Source organism: Ranitomeya imitator, chromosome 10 (assembly GCF_032444005.1).
Source record: "Ranitomeya imitator isolate aRanImi1 chromosome 10, aRanImi1.pri, whole genome shotgun sequence".
Taxonomy (NCBI): Eukaryota; Metazoa; Chordata; class Amphibia; order Anura; family Dendrobatidae; genus Ranitomeya; species Ranitomeya imitator.
The window spans coordinates 53522044-53538235 of NC_091291.1; the positions used below are offsets into that span (position 1 = coordinate 53522044).

General features: G+C 43.7%; 1 protein-coding gene across 2 annotated transcripts in view; it reads right to left on the minus strand.

Moving 5' to 3' along the window:
- Positions 1–183, minus strand: part of LOC138650892 (sulfotransferase 2B1-like) — a 298310-nt gene extending 298127 nt beyond the window's left edge. The window contains exon 1 of one of the 2 annotated variants that reach the window (XM_069740750.1): positions 26–183. The gene's annotated coding sequence lies outside the window, so the exon portion shown is untranslated. The remainder of the gene's footprint in view (positions 1–25) is intronic. The other variant, XM_069740749.1, reaches the window with a different exon arrangement.
- Positions 184–16192: the final 16009 nt, after the last annotated feature.

Here is a 16192-nt window from a genome sequence, read left to right on the forward strand (position 1 = left end):
AAAAGAATGGGAAGGAACCATTTACCTTCAAGTCCAGACGCTCTATCAGATATCAGAGAGGCTTCATTCACAGGAAGAACCTGAAAACATGTGAACAATGGATCACTGATATATATAATGTAAATTAATTAATTATTAAACTACTGGTGTGAAGTCAGTGTAAGGGGTTGGACTGAGAAGTGCAATCACACCCCCCTACAGAAAGATGACACCATGAAATGCGTTATTATACTAGAACAGCAGCGCTGGGGTCCTGGGTTCAAATCCCACCAAGTACAATATCTGTATGGAGTTTGTATGTTCTCCCTGTGAGGAATTTATTCCTGTGTTGATAAAGTGAATAATTGTTTAACCCTTGCTCTGCGCGTCTGTGTCGCTGCATCTATGTACATTACAGACCAAAAGTTTGGACACACCTTCTCATTTAAAGATTTTTCTGTATTTTCATGACTATGAAAATTGTACATTCACACTGAAGGCATCAAAACTATGAATTAACACATGTGGAATTATATACATAACAAAAAAATAAATGTGAATCAACTGAAAATATGCCTTATATTCTAGGTTCTTCAAAGTAGCCACCTTTTGCTTTGATGACTGCTTTGCACACTCTTAGCATTCTCTTGATGAGCTTCAAGAGGAGTCACCGGAAATAGTTTTCACTTAATAGGTGCGCCCTGTTAGGTTTAATAAGTGGGATTTCTTGCCTTATAAATGGGGTTGGGACCATCAAATGTGTTGTGCAGAAGTCTGGTGGATACACAGCTGATAGTCCTACTGAATAGACTGTTAGAATTTGTGCTATTGCAAGAAAAAAGCAGCTAAGTAAAGAAAAACGAGTGGCCATCATTACTTTAAGAAATGAAGGTTAGTCAGTCCAAAAAATTGGGAAAACTTTGAAAGTGTCCCCAAGTGCAGTTGCAAAAACCATCAAGTGCTACAAAGAAACTGGCTCAAATGAGGACCGCCCCAGGAAAGGAAGACCAAGAGTTACCTCTGCTTCTGAGGATTAGTTTATCCGAGTCACCAGCCTCAGAAATCGCAGGTTAACAGCAGCTCAGATTAGAGACCAGGTCAATGCCACACAGAGTTCTAGCAGCAGACACATCTCTGCAACAACTGTTAAGAGACTTTGTGCAGCAGGCCTTCATGGTAAAATAGCTGCTAGGAAACCATAGCTAAGGACAGGCAACAAGCAGAAGAGCCTTGTTTGGGCTAAAGAACACAAGGAATGGACATTAGACCAGTGGAAATCTGTGCTTTGGTCTGGTGAGTCCAAATTTGAGATCTTTGGTTCCAACTACGGTGTCTTTGTGCAAATGCAGAAAAGGTGAACGGATGGACTCTACATACCTGGTTCAAACCATGAAGCATGGAGGAGGAGGTGTGATGGTGTGGGGGTGCTTTGCTCATGACACTGTTGGAGATTTACTCAAAATTGAAGGCATACTGAACTAGCGTGGCTACCACAGAATCTTGCAGCGGCATGCTATTCCATCCGGTTTGCGCTTAGTTGGACCATCATTTATTTTTCAACAGGACAATGACCCCAAACACACTCCCAGGCTGTGTAAGGGCTATTTGACCAAGAAAGAGAGTGATGAAGTGCTACACCAGATGACCTGGCCTCCACAGTCACCAGACCTGGACCCAATCGAGATAGTTTGGGGTGAGCTGGACCGCAGAGTGAAGGCAAAAGGGCCAACAAGTGCTAAGCATCTCTGGGAACTCCTTCAAGATTGTTGGAAGACCATTCCCGGTGACTACCTCTTGAAGCTCATCAAGAGAATGCCAAGAGTGTGCAAAACAGTCAACAAAGCAAAAGGTGGCTACTTTGAAGAACCTAGAATATAAGACATAATTTCAGTTGTCTCAAACTTTTTTGTTAAGTATGTAATTCTACATGTGTTAATTCATAGTTTTGATGGACATTATACCAGAATGTGTGATATTCCAGAATGGGGACATTATACCAGAAAGAGGAACATTATAACAGGAATGGACCCAGGATGGGGGAAGATGTTATAGCATGGGGCTCATGATATTGGGCTGTAAGGTTCCAGGACTGGAATATTTTTACTGTAAGGATCCTAGGATAGGGGTGATAAGTGACAGTAGCCAGAATGGGGAACATTATTATATGGAGAGCAAATAAATATGTCTTTAAAGGATCTAGAATGCTATAGGTTCCCATATATCTAACCAATGTGCAGTAGAAGCCCAGGTCCAAATTTTACACCTGAACTCTAATTCCACCACTGCCTGTGATGCATAAGCTCCAGCTCCAATGTATACTGAGATGTATGACCTTCAGCCCCAGTGTTTCCTGTGATGTATATCCTACAGCTGCCCACTTTCTGGAATGTTCTGTTCATTCACAAAGTACAACTATGTCTTGTGTGTAGGGTTGAGCGAAACAGATCAGCACTTTTCAAAAGTCGCCGACTTTTAGCAAAGTCGGGTTTCATGAAACCCGACCTGATCCCACTCTGTGGGTTTCGTTTTATATATATATATATATATATATGTCATTCAGACACATATATATATATATATATATTTATATTAACTGCAGTGCGATATAGCAGAAAAGCCGGTAATTCAATTACCGGCTTTTCATTTCTCCTGCCAAAACTCGACATGATTTGAGACATGGTTTACATGCAGTAAACCATGTCATATCGCCCTTTTTTTGCATATTCCACACTACTTATGTTAGTAGTGTGTATGTGCAAAATTTCAGCGCTCTAGCTCTTAAATTTAAGGGTTAAATCACGGAAAAAATTGGTGTGGGCTCCCGTGCAATTTTCTCCGCCAGAGTGGTAAAGCCAGTGACTGAGGGCAGATATTAATAGCCTGGAGAGGGTCCACGGTTATTGCCCCCCCGGCTAAAAAGATCTGCCCCCAGCCACCCCAGAAAAGGCACATCTGGAAGATGCGCCTATTCTGGCACTTGGCCACTCTCTTCCCATTCCCGTGTAGCGATGGGATATGGGGTAATGAAGGGTTAATGCCACCTTGCTATTGTGACATTAAGCCAGATTAATAATGGAGAGGCGTCAATTCTGACACCTATCCATTATTAATCCATTTGCATTAAATGGTTAAAAAACACACACACACATTATTAAAAAGTATTTTAATGAAATAAAAACACAGGTTGTTTTAATATTTTATTGTACGCTCAATCCACTCGCTGAAGACCCTCGCTCTGTAACAAATAAAAAATAATAAACCAACAATATCCATACCTTCCGTAGATCTGTAACGTCCCACGTTGTAAATCCATAAAGATTTATGGACTATGTGTTCCAGTAAGGTTCCCTGGATGTGGACCTGGCGCCCCAATGAGTGAGTACTGTCAGTCTCTCTTTTTCCACGTTGTAAATCCATCTGAAGGGGTTAAAATATTTTACAGCCACAAGCTCTGCTAATGCAGCTGTGCTTGTGGCTGTAAACCCCAGCGAATGAAGGTAATGTAGGTCAATGACCTATAGTTACCTTCATTCGCGGTGATGCGCCCCCTGCTGGATGTCCTCATATGACCTCGAGCCTGGGAACTTTTCCCACGCTCCAGGGACATCCAGCAGGGGGTGCATCACTGCGAATGAAGGTATCTACAGGTCATTGACCTACATTACCTTCATTCGCTGGGGTTTACAGCCACGAGCAGCGCTGCATTAGCAGAGCTCCTGGCTGTAAAATATTTTAACCCCTTCAGATGGATTTACAACGTGGGACGTTACAGATCTACGGAAGGTATGTATATTGTTGGTTTATTATTTTTTATTTGTTACAGAGCGAGGGTCTTCAGCGAGTGGATTGAGCGTACAATAAAATATTACAACAAACGGTGTGTTTATTTCATTAAAATACTTTTTAATATTGTGTGTGTGTGTGTTTTTTTAACTCTTTCATACAATTGGATTAATAATGGATAGGTGTCATAATTGACGCCTCTCCATTATTAATCTGGCTTAATGTCACCTTACAATAGCAAGGTGGCATTAACCCTTCATTAACCCATATCCCACCGCTACAAGGGAATGGGAAGAGAGTGGCCAAGTGCCAGAATAGGCGCATCTTACAGATGTGCCTTTTCTGGGGTGGCTGGGGGCAGGTGTTTTTAGCCAGGGGGGGGGGGCAATAACCGTGGACCCTCTCCAGGCTATTGATATCTGCCCTCAGTCATGGGCTTTACTACTCTGGTGGAGAAAATTGCGCGGGAGCCCACGCCAATTTTTTCAGCGATTTAACCCTTAAATTTAAGAGCTAGAGCGCCGAAATATTGCATATACGCACTACTAACATTAGTAGTGTGGAATATGCAAAAAAAAAGGGGGATATGACATGGTTTACTGTATGTAAACCATGTCTCATATCATGTTGGGTTTTGGCAGGAGAAATGAAAAGCCGGTAATTGAATTACTGGCTTTTCTGCTATATCGCCCTGAAGGAAATGTAAAAAAAAAAAAACCCATAAACTTACATTGGGTTTCGAGTTTCGGCCGATCCCCGACCCCGACTTTTCAATAGGATCGGCCGATTTCACTCGACCCGACTTTTGAGAAAAACTAAAAGTCGCTCAACCCTACTTGTGTGTGCTTTCAATGGAACATCATTTGTCAAGCATATGGCGTTATGGTGGGAGTTGGACAAGGCTGGCAGCTCAGTAAGTGCTCATTATATCTTCATTATTGTGCGATATAAAGAGATGGAAAAGATACAGATCGTTAACCGTTCATATTTTTTTTCTGTTTGCTCATAAGGTACAACAAACATTATAATTTACATTAGTCATTAGATCCAGTCGCCTGACATGAAATGTCTGTTTTCAGCTTTTATGTGTATAGTAAAGTAGAGAAACCACATGTTCTTATATCCAGCTCAGCAGATTAAAGATTTAATCACATTTAGATTTGGTTTATGTTCGTTGTATGTATTGCCTATATGCTGAACACATCCATAGGCTCCCATTAACCCAACAAGCACCAATAAAGTGTCCTTGTAACAGACATTTAGGTGACATATTGTTATAATTTCCAATATGAAGGGGCCTTGCAAGGACAAATAAAACCATACTGCACAGTATAACATAAAATTAATTAGCGGCATGATTAAATGTTTTGCTTTAAGTCAGATACAACTGGACTACACATTTGGTTCATATTTTCCAAGTCTATGCATCTAATGTATAGAATAACAATTTGAAATCTGAGCCTAATCTTAATTCTTAATTAGTATGAATCACAGTATAAAATTAATAGAGAATACTAGTAAGGGTATGTGCACACGCTGCAGATTTGCCTGCAGAATTTTCTGCACAGAATCTGCACCTCTTGCCAGAAAACGTGCGTAAAAATCCACAAGGATTTGATGCGTTTTTGATGCGGATTTGTCTGCGTTTTTGTAAGCTAAATAAAGATCTATTATTTAACAAAAAAAAGGAATTGTGATGTCATTTCTTTGTCCAACCTCTTATTTTACAAACTCCATTGAAGAATAATGTTTACACACAGACACACATACAGACAGACAGACAGATATAGACAAGACAGATAGATTATAAATTGATAATAGATAGATAGATAGATAGATAGATAGATAGATAGATAGATAGATAGATAGATAGATAGATAGATGATAGATAGATAGATAATAGACAGATGATAGATAAATCGCTAGGTAATAGATAGATAATAGCTAGATAGAAAATAGATAGATAATAAATAGATAAGAAAGGGCAATGTTTAGTAATGAACCTTATAAAAATGGTACATAAATAGTTAAATAAAGACACACACACAAAATCTGCGCGCAATATCTTTAATTTTAAAAAAAGGGAAAAAAATGGTGTGGGCTCCTGCACAATTTTCTGCACCAGAGAGGGAAAGCCGGGGGCAGATATTTCTAGCCTGGGAAGAGGTTAATACCCATGGATCTTTCCAGGCTATGAATATCAGTCCGCAGCTGTATATTTAGCCTCTACTGGGTATTAAAATAGGGGCCTCCCCCAAAAAAATGACGTTGGGCCCCCCTGAAATTAATAGCCAGAAAAGGTTATGCAGATAGCTGCGGGCTGATATTCATCGCCATGGATATTGCCCCCCGGCTACAAATACCAACACCCAGCTGCCCCAGAAATGGCGCCACGCCAGTTCCGGCACTTAGCCTCTCTCTTCCCACTGTCCTGTAGCGGTGGCATGTGGGGTAATAAGGGGTTAATGTCACCTTTGATTGTAAGGAGACATTAAGTCCAGTTAGTAATGAAGAGGCATCAATAAGACACATTTCCATTACTAATCCTATAGTATTGAAAGTGTTAAATAAAGACACAACCATAAAAAAGTATTTTAACATTCTTGATTTCACCATACTTACAACCACACCTAATTCCCCAAAGCCATCGATCACCTGCAATAATAATAAACCAACTATATACTCCCTGTTCCGACGCAGTCCAATTAATAATGAGTGTCCCACGATGATCACCCCTGTACAGCTGTCATATCAGGAGATGTGAAAGCCCTATAGGTCTCCAGTGACACACTGACAGGAGACAATGGCTCCTGCAGTGTTATCACTGAGGGTTCAATGGCCTCTCACTTTACGGCACTGTTGCATGAGAATTTTCCCACGCAGCGGTGCTGCAAGTGACAGTATGAACTCACAGCAGCGGAGGGATACAGTGAAGAAGGATACCTTCCGTCATTGTATCCCGGAGCCCTTGGAGATCGGTCGCTTCTGCCGATATGATAGCTCTCCACGAGAAATCGGCATGGGACACTCGTTATTAAATGGATTACATCGGATCTGGGAGTATACTATTCATTTATTATTTTTACATTTTTTAAAGGTGATCAAGAGCTTCGAGGACTAGGTGATTGGTGAGTATGCACTGTATGTTATATGTACTGTACTATATGTCTATATGTGTGTACTGTATATGTGTGTATGTGTTTTTTTTTACACTTGAACACAGTAGCCGGATGATGGGACTACTACTGTCCCATCATCCGGCTACCTGTCACTGTGGCAGGCATAGCCGGATGGGACTAGTTGTCCCATCAGACGATGCCCGCCTACACACAGACCAGCACGCACACTAGGCCTCCCACACACACATACAGCACACGCCAGCAGACCCCTGCAGACACACATAGACATACACAAACACCCACACACAGCCCCACACATCTTGTCCGCACACAGTCTCCGCCCACACACACAGTATCTGCCCACACTCCACCACACACTCTCCCCCCTGCCGATCTGCAGCATTTTTCACAGGCACATCCACCGCAAATCCACGGATCTTTTTTAAACCTGCGGTTTTGCTGCAGATTGGACTGACACAATGGAGGTCGATGCGTGCAGAAACACTGCAGATCCGCAAAAAGAATTGACATGTTGCAGAAAAAAAAGCTGTGATTCTGGGTGCTTTTTTCACTGCATGTGCACACCACCAAATGTCAATTTCACATTAACTAACATTGCTTGTGCACTACACTGCGGATTTGATGCAAATCCGCACTTCCAAAAATGCTGCAGATCCGCATCTAAATCCGCAATGTGTGCACATAGCCTAAGTCTGCTTCATCACTACAGATGAGATGTTCGGAAAGAGTTTGCCAATCTCAAATTTGGCACAAATGTAGCAAATTCGGATTTGTGTTCGGTTTCACAAGCATTTTTACTCAAAGTTGGCAACATTCGGTCACAGTTCGGTAAATCATCGCATTTCCACTAATGCTTTTGTTTTGACTTTGATTAGGATAGTAGTGCTGTATGATGAGCGGAGGGGATGTGGGGACTAGGGTTGAGCGACTTTTAGTTTTTTAGGGTCGAGTCGGGTTTCACGAAACCCGACATTCTCAAAAGTCGAGTCGAGTGAAATCGGACAATCCTATTGAAAAGTCGGGGTCAGGGATCGGCCGAAACTCGAAACCCAATGAAAGTCTATGTTTTTTTTTTATATATTTCCTTCAGGGCGATATAGCAGAAAAGCCGGTAATTCAATTACCGGCTTTTAATTTCTCCTGCCAAAACCCGACATGATATGAGACATGGTTTACATACAGTACACCATGTCATATCCCATTTTTTGCATATTCCACACTACTAATGTTAGTAGTGCGTATATGCAAAACTTCGGCACTCTAGCTCTTAAATTTAAGGGTTAAATCGCGGAAAAAATTGGCGTGGGCTCCCTTCGCAATTTTCTCTGCCAGAGTAGTAAAGCCAGTGACTGAGGGCAGATATTAATAGCCTAGAGAGGGTCCACAGTTTTTGGCCCCCCCCGGCTAAAAACATCTGCCCCCAGCCGCCCCAGAAAAGGCACATCTGGAAGATGTGCCTATTCTGCCACTTGGCCACTCTCTTCCCATTCCTGTGTAGCAGTGGGATATGCGGCAATGAAGGGTTAATGTCACCTTGCTATTGTAAGGTGACATTAAGCCAGATTAATAATGGAGAGCCGTCAATTCTGATACCTATCCATTATTAATCCATTTGCATTAAATGGTTAAAAAAACACACACACATTATCAAAAAGTATTTTAATGAAATAAAAACACAGGTTGTTTTAATATTTTATTGTACACTCAATCCACTGGCTGAAGACCCTCGCTCTGTAACAAATAAAAAATAATAAATCAACAATACACATACCTTCCGTAGATCTGTAACGTCCCACGTTGTAAATCCATCTGAAGGGGTTAAAATATTTTACAGCAAGGAGCTCTGCTAATGCAGCGCTGCTCGTGGCTGTAAACCCCAGCGAATGAAGGTAATGTAGGTCAATGACCTATAGTTACCTTCATTTGCGGTGAAGCGCCCCCTGCTGGATGTCCTCATATGACCTCGAGCCTGGGAACTTTTCCCACGCTCCAGGGACATCCAGCAGGGGGCGCATCACTGCGAATGAAGGTAACTGCAGGTCATTGACCTATATTACCTTCATTCGCTGGGGTTTACAGCCACGAGCAGTGCTGCATTGGCAGAGGTCCTGGCTGTAAAATATTTTAACCCCTTCAGATGGATTTACAATGTGGGACGTTACAGATCTACGGAAGGTATGTATATTGTTGTTTTATTATTTTTTGTTACAGAATGAGGGTCTTCAGCCAGTGGATTGAGTATACAATAAAATATTAAAACAAACGGTGTGTTTATTTCATTAAAATACTTTTTAATAATGTTTTTTGTTTTTTTTAACTCTTTCATACAATTGGATTAATAATGGATAGGTGTCATAATTGACGCCTCTCCATTATTAATCTGGCGTAATGTCACCTTACAATAGCAAGGTGGCATTAACCCTTCATTACCCCATATCCCATCGCTACACGGGAATGGGAAGAGAGTGGCCAAGTGCCAGAATAGGCGCATCTTCCAGATGTGCCTTTTCTGGGGTGGCTGGGGGCAGATCTTTTTAGCCGGGGGGGCAATAACCGTGGACCCTCTCCAGGCTATTAATATCTGCCCTCAGTCACTGGTTTTACCACTCTGGCGGAGAAAATTGCACGGGAGCCCACACCAATTTTTTCCGTGATTTAACCCTTAAATTTAAGAGCTAGAGCGCTGAAATTTTGCACATACACACTACTAACATAAGTAGTGTGGAATATGCAAAAAAAGGGCGATATGACATGGTTTACTGTATGTAAACCATGTCTCATATCATGTCGGGTTTTGGCAGGAGAAATGAAAAGCCGGTAATTGAATTACCGGCTTTTCTGCTATATCGCACTGAAGTTAATATAAATATATATATATATATATATATATATATATATGTGTGTCTGAATGACATATATATATATATATATATATATATAATGAAACCTGACTTTTCAGTAGAGATCGCCGACCACTCTGGGATCGGGTCGGGTTTCACGAAACCCGACTTTGCTACAAGTCGGCGACTTTTGAAAAGTGCCGATCTGTTTCGCTCAACCCTAGTGGGGACGTTTTAGAGGAGAGGCATGCGCTTTTTTTTCTCCTTTAACTATCTGTGTTGATTCTGGCAGCCAATCAAGGTGCAGAAACCATCCACAACATCATGAAACAAGGTCGTCTGTGATTGGATGCCAAAGTCACATGTCCCTGGCCATAAAAAAAGCAGACATCTTGTTTTGCTGGTGCCATTTTCTCAGTGTCACAGTGTAGAGCAGCTGCTTTTGCTAGTGTTGCAAGTGAACTTGTCAGCTAGATAGGATGTTGTCCTTTATTAAAATCCATCTTTCAGCATCTAACTAGATGCAAAAACTCAGCAGGCCCCATTTGATATTCCAAATCATTTGTGAAAAAACTGTGTTTCAATGAGAAATAAGAAGGCCTTATTTCTACTTAAAAATCATTAAGCCTAATATTGGAGTGCAGCCAGGTTGCCCAATTAGCTAATCAAAATCGTTTGTGATAAAACTGTGTTTCGGTGAGAAATCAGAAGGCCAGATTTCCACTTTAAAGGGTAGGTCAGCAATACTATCTAAGAAAATAAAAAGTGATTGTTCATTTAGTGACAGGTGACTGACAGCTGTGGGCCTAGGATTGTGAAACAGCAGGTTACAAGTAGTGATGAGCAAATTTGTTTGGAAAACAATGGCCACTAGAGTTGAGCGACCTTGACCTTTTTAGAGTCGAGCCGGGTTTTGCGAAACCCGACTATGTCCAAAGTCGGGTCGAGTGAAATCGGCCGATTATGACGTAAAGTCGGGATCGACCGAAACACGAAACCCAATGCAAGTCAATGGGGCAGCATAGTCGGCAGTGAGTGGGGGCCAGGAAAACACCTAGAGTGCCCATTTTAATGTCAAAACCATCCATTCTTCTTAATGAAGCTTGTCAAGCGTAATTTACCTTATAATAATTGGAAGGCATTTGAAATTGGGGGTCATTTGGCTAAAGTTGTGGGGGGTAGGGCTGGTTCAAGTAATTAGTGGGCCCAGGAAATCTGGACCACGTCACGGCAGTGGAGCAGGGAGAGGTAAGTATTTCAACTTTGCAAGTGCTGTGAACCTGAGCAAGCAGGGGGGGCCCACTCGTTGGCATTGGCACTGGCACAGGGCCCCTCAAAGTACAGCGGTGTGTTTGCACGGCGGGGGCGCCTCCCACCGGCAGCAACACTTTTGCGTACTATGAGAGGCCCTGTGCCAGTGACGTCGCCAACTAGTATTCCTCCCCCCACCTGATGAAGGAACCTGCACTTTCATCTGCACCTTCCTCTTTGTCCCCGTGTAAGGTGGTATGGTATGCGGGAAGAGCAACCTGACTTTCAGCAGGGTCACAATGTTGTTGTGTAGCGTGCACGGGGAATGTTGCGTTATGGGTCAATGTACCAGCAGACTCATCTATCACTGGCTGGGCAATGGGCACGATGAAGTGGAAACACAGATATAGGCCCAAAGAAGAAAGTGGGCTAAATGCAGTTCAAAATTGGTAACACAGGAATAACCAGGGGGCATTGCAGTGGAGGACAACTGGAATGAGAGGCTGACACAGAGAGTAGGGCCAAATCAGTAAGTAGTCGAAATGCAGTTCAAAATTGGCAACCGTAGTAAACAGGCGGCACAGCTTTGTTCAGTGGAGGAGAACAGCAAGTAGTGGCAGACACCGATAGTAGGCCCCAACCCAACTAGTAGGCCAAATGCAGTCTAACATTAACAACTACTTAACGAGAGGCTGAAAATGGTATTTCAGGACAGGAAACCAGGAGAACAGCAAGGAGTGGCAGACACCGATAGTAGGCCCCAAACCAACTAGTACGCCAAATGCAGTTGTTCCATTTAACCACAATTTAATGAGAGCCTGAAGATAGAAGCTCAGGAAAGGCAACCTGGGGAACACCTTGGAGTGTAACACACCATCTCTCTCCACCCCATACCCATTTTGTAGGCCTAATGCTGTGTACTTTTCTACAACTACTAAACGAGAGTCGGAAGACCGAAGCAATGGCAAGGAAACCTGGGGAACACCTTGGAGTGTAACACACCATCTCTCTCCACCCCATACCCAATTTGTAGGCCTAATGCAGCCTACTTTCCGACACCTACTAAACGAGAGCATGAAGATCGAAGCTCAGGAAAGGCAACCTGGGGAACACCTTGGAGTGTAACACACCATCTCTCTCCACCCCATACCCATTTTTTAGGCCTAATGCAGTGTACTTTTCTACAACTACTAAACGAGAGTCGGAAGACCGAAGCAATGGCAAGGAAACCTGGGGAACACCTTGGAGTGTAACACACCATCTCTCTCCACCCCATTCCCCATTTTTTAGGCCTAATGCAGCCTACTTTCCGACACCTACTAAACGAGAGCATGAAGATCGAAGCTCAGGAAAGGCAACCTGGGGAACACCTTGGAGTGTAACACACCATCTCTCTCCACCCCATACCCATTTTGTAGGCCTAATGCTGTGTACTTTTCTACAACTACTAAACGAGAGTCGGAAGACCGAAGCAATGGCAAGGCAACCTGGGGAACACCTTGGAGTGTAACACACCATCTCTCTCCACCCCATACCCAATTTGTAGGCCTAATGCAGCCTACTTTCCGACACCTACTAAACGAGAGCATGAAGATCGAAGCTCAGGAAAGGCAACCCGGGGAACACCTTGGAGTGTAACACACCATCTCTCTCCACCCCATACCCATTTTGTAGGCCTAATGCTGTGTACTTTTCTACAACTACTAAACGAGAGTCGGAAGACCGAAGCAATGGCAAGGCAACCTGGGGAACACCTTGGAGTGTAACACACCATCTCTCTCCACCCCATACCCATTTTTTAGGCCTAATGCAGTGTACTTTTCTACAACTACTAAACGAGAGTCGGAAGACCGAAGCAATGGCAAGGAAACCTGGGGAACACCTTGGAGTGTAACACACCATCTCTCTCCACCCCATTCCCCATTTTTTAGGCCTAATGCAGCCTACTTTCCGACACCTACTAAACGAGAGCATGAAGATCGAAGCTCAGGAAAGGCAACCTGGGGAACACCTTGGAGTGTAACACACCATCTCTCTCCACCCCATACCCATTTTTTAGGCCTAATGCAGTGTACTTTTCTACAACTACTAAACGAGAGTCGGAAGACCGAAGCAATGGCAAGGAAACCTGGGGAACACCTTGGAGTGTAACACACCATCTCTCTCCACCCCATTCCCCATTTTTTAGGCCTAATGCAGCCTACTTTCCGACACCTACTAAACGAGAGCATGAAGATCGAAGCTCAGGAAAGGCAACCTGGGGAACACCTTGGAGTGTAACACACCATCTCTCTCCACCCCATACCCATTTTGTAGGCCTAATGCTGTGTACTTTTCTACAACTACTAAACGAGAGTCGGAAGACCGAAGCAATGGCAAGGCAACCTGGGGAACACCTTGGAGTGTAACACACCATCTCTCTCCACCCCATACCCAATTTGTAGGCCTAATGCAGCCTACTTTCCGACACCTACTAAACGAGAGCATGAAGATCGAAGCTCAGGAAAGGCAACCTGGGGAACACCTTGGAGTGTAACACACCATCTCTCTCCACCCCATACCCATTTTGCAGGCCTAATGCTGTGTACTTTTCTACAACTACTAAACGAGAGTCGGAAGACCGAAGCAATGGCAAGGAAACCTGGGGAACACCTTGGAGTGTAACACACCATCTCTCTCCACCCCATACCCATTTTTTAGGCCTAATGCAGTGTACTTTTCTACAACTACTAAACGAGAGTCGGAAGACCGAAGCAATGGCAAGGAAACCTGGGGAACACCTTGGAGTGTAACACACCATCTCTCTCCACCCCATTCCCCATTTTTTAGGCCTAATGCAGCCTACTTTCCGACACCTACTAAACGAGAGCATGAAGATCGAAGCTCAGGAAAGGCAACCTGGGGAACACCTTGGAGTGTAACACACCATCTCTCTCCACCCCATACCCATTTTGTAGGCCTAATGCTGTGTACTTTTCTACAACTACTAAACGAGAGTCGGAAGACCGAAGCAATGGCAAGGCAACCTGGGGAACACCTTGGAGTGTAACACACCATCTCTCTCCACCCCATACCCAATTTGTAGGCCTAATGCAGCCTACTTTCCGACACCTACTAAACGAGAGCATGAAGATCGAAGCTCAGGAAAGGCAACCTGGGGAACACCTTGGAGTGTAACACACCATCTCTCTCCACCCCATACCCATTTTGCAGGCCTAATGCTGTGTACTTTTCTACAACTACTAAACGAGAGTCGGAAGACCGAAGCAATGGCAAGGAAACCTGGGGAACACCTTGGAGTGTAACACACCATCTCTCTCCACCCCATACCCAATTTGTAGGCCTAATGCAGCCTACTTTCCGACACCTACTAAACGAGAGCATGAAGATCGAAGCTCAGGAAAGGCAACCTGGTGAAAACCTTGGAGTGTAACACAACCTGTCTCTACACCCCATACACAATTAGTAGGCCTAATGCAGCGTAGTTTCCAACAGCTACTAAACGAGAGCCGGAAGATCGAAGCTCAGGAAAGGCAACCTGGGGAACACCTTGGAGTGTAACACAACCTCTCTCTACACCACGGAAGGGCTGATTCTTAGGAAGGAAGGCTGTTGTAAATAAGCATTGCGCGTCCGAGGGTGATTATATTCTTATTCGGTATCTACTCACCCTCGGACGCGCCATGCTTCTTGATTTGTAATTAATGTTTATTTGCAATGTGCTTTTGACTTACTCAATTTTTTTTTTAATTATTGATTTTATTAAATTAATATTTTAACATCTTATTGGAAATAATTTAAAGGAGACGCGACAGGACAACACTCGGTGGATGCCATATCTGTGTTAACAACTCCAAAAAACTTTCAGTTAACTTCTTGCAGGAGAAAGAAATTGTAGCTGTTGGACCTTTGTAGTACAGTTCCAGATATTTGTTGTGTGTTTGTTTTGATTGTTAAAATGTCTGCATTTGAGATCTCAACACGATCTTATTTTTTTTAATCAAATTAATTTTTTTTATATTTAATGATGTTGGTTCAAGGGGTACACGGGCAGCAATAGACAGGTCAGTGGAGGCCTAGTGGAAGGATTGACGGCAGACAGGCATCAAAGGCCTAACATTGGGCTGGCTGTAGGCAAGTTAAAATTGGTTCCAGGGGAACACGGCCATCAGTGGCCTGGTCAGTGTAGTTGTAGTTGAAAGAACGGGACGCAGACAGGCTTCGAAGGCCTAACATAATAACATAGGGCTGGCTGTAGGCAAGTTAAAATTGGTTCCAAGGGAACACGGCCATCAGTGGCCTGGTCAGTGTAGTTGTAGTTGAAAGAACGGGACGCAGACAGGCTTCGAAGGCCTAACATAACAAACTTGGGCTGGCTGTAGGCACTTTTAAATTTGTTCCAGGGGTACATGGGCAGCAGTGTATGGTCAGTGGAAGTCTAGTGGAAGGAGTGACCGCAGACAGGCTTCCAAGGCCTAACATAACAAACTTGGGCTGGCTGTAGGCACTTTTAAATTGGTTCCAGGGGTACACGGGCAGCAGTGGTCTGGTCAGTGGAAGTCTAGTGGAAGGAGTGACCGCAGACAGGCTTCCAAGGCCTAACATAACAAACTTGGGCTGGCTGTAGGCACTTTTAAATTGGTTCCAGGGGTACACGGGCAGCAGTGGTCTGGTCTGTGGAAGTCTAGTGGAAGGAGTGACCGCAGACAGGCTTCGAAGGCCTAACATAATAACATAGGGCTGGCTGTAGGCAAGTTAAAATTGGTTCCAAGGGAACACGGCCATCAGTGGCCTGGTCAGTGTAGTTGTAGTTGAAAGAACGGGACGCAGACAGGCTTCGAAGGCCTAACATAACAAACTTGGGCTGGCTGTAGGCACTTTTAAATTTGTTCCAGGGGTACATGGGCAGCAGTGTATGGTCAGTGGAAGTCTAGTGGAAGGAGTGACCGCAGACAGGCTTCCAAGGCCTAACATAACAAACTTGGGCTGGCTGTAGGCACTTATAAATTGGTTCCAGGGGTACACGGGCAGCAGTGGTCTGGTCAGTGGAAGTCTAGTGGAAGGAGTGACCGCAGACAGGCTTCGAAGGCCTAACATAACAAACTTGGGCTGGCTGTAGGCACTTTTAAATTGGTTCCAGGGGTACACGGGCAGCAGTGGTCTGGTCAGTGGAAGTCTAGTGGAAGGAGTGACCGCAGA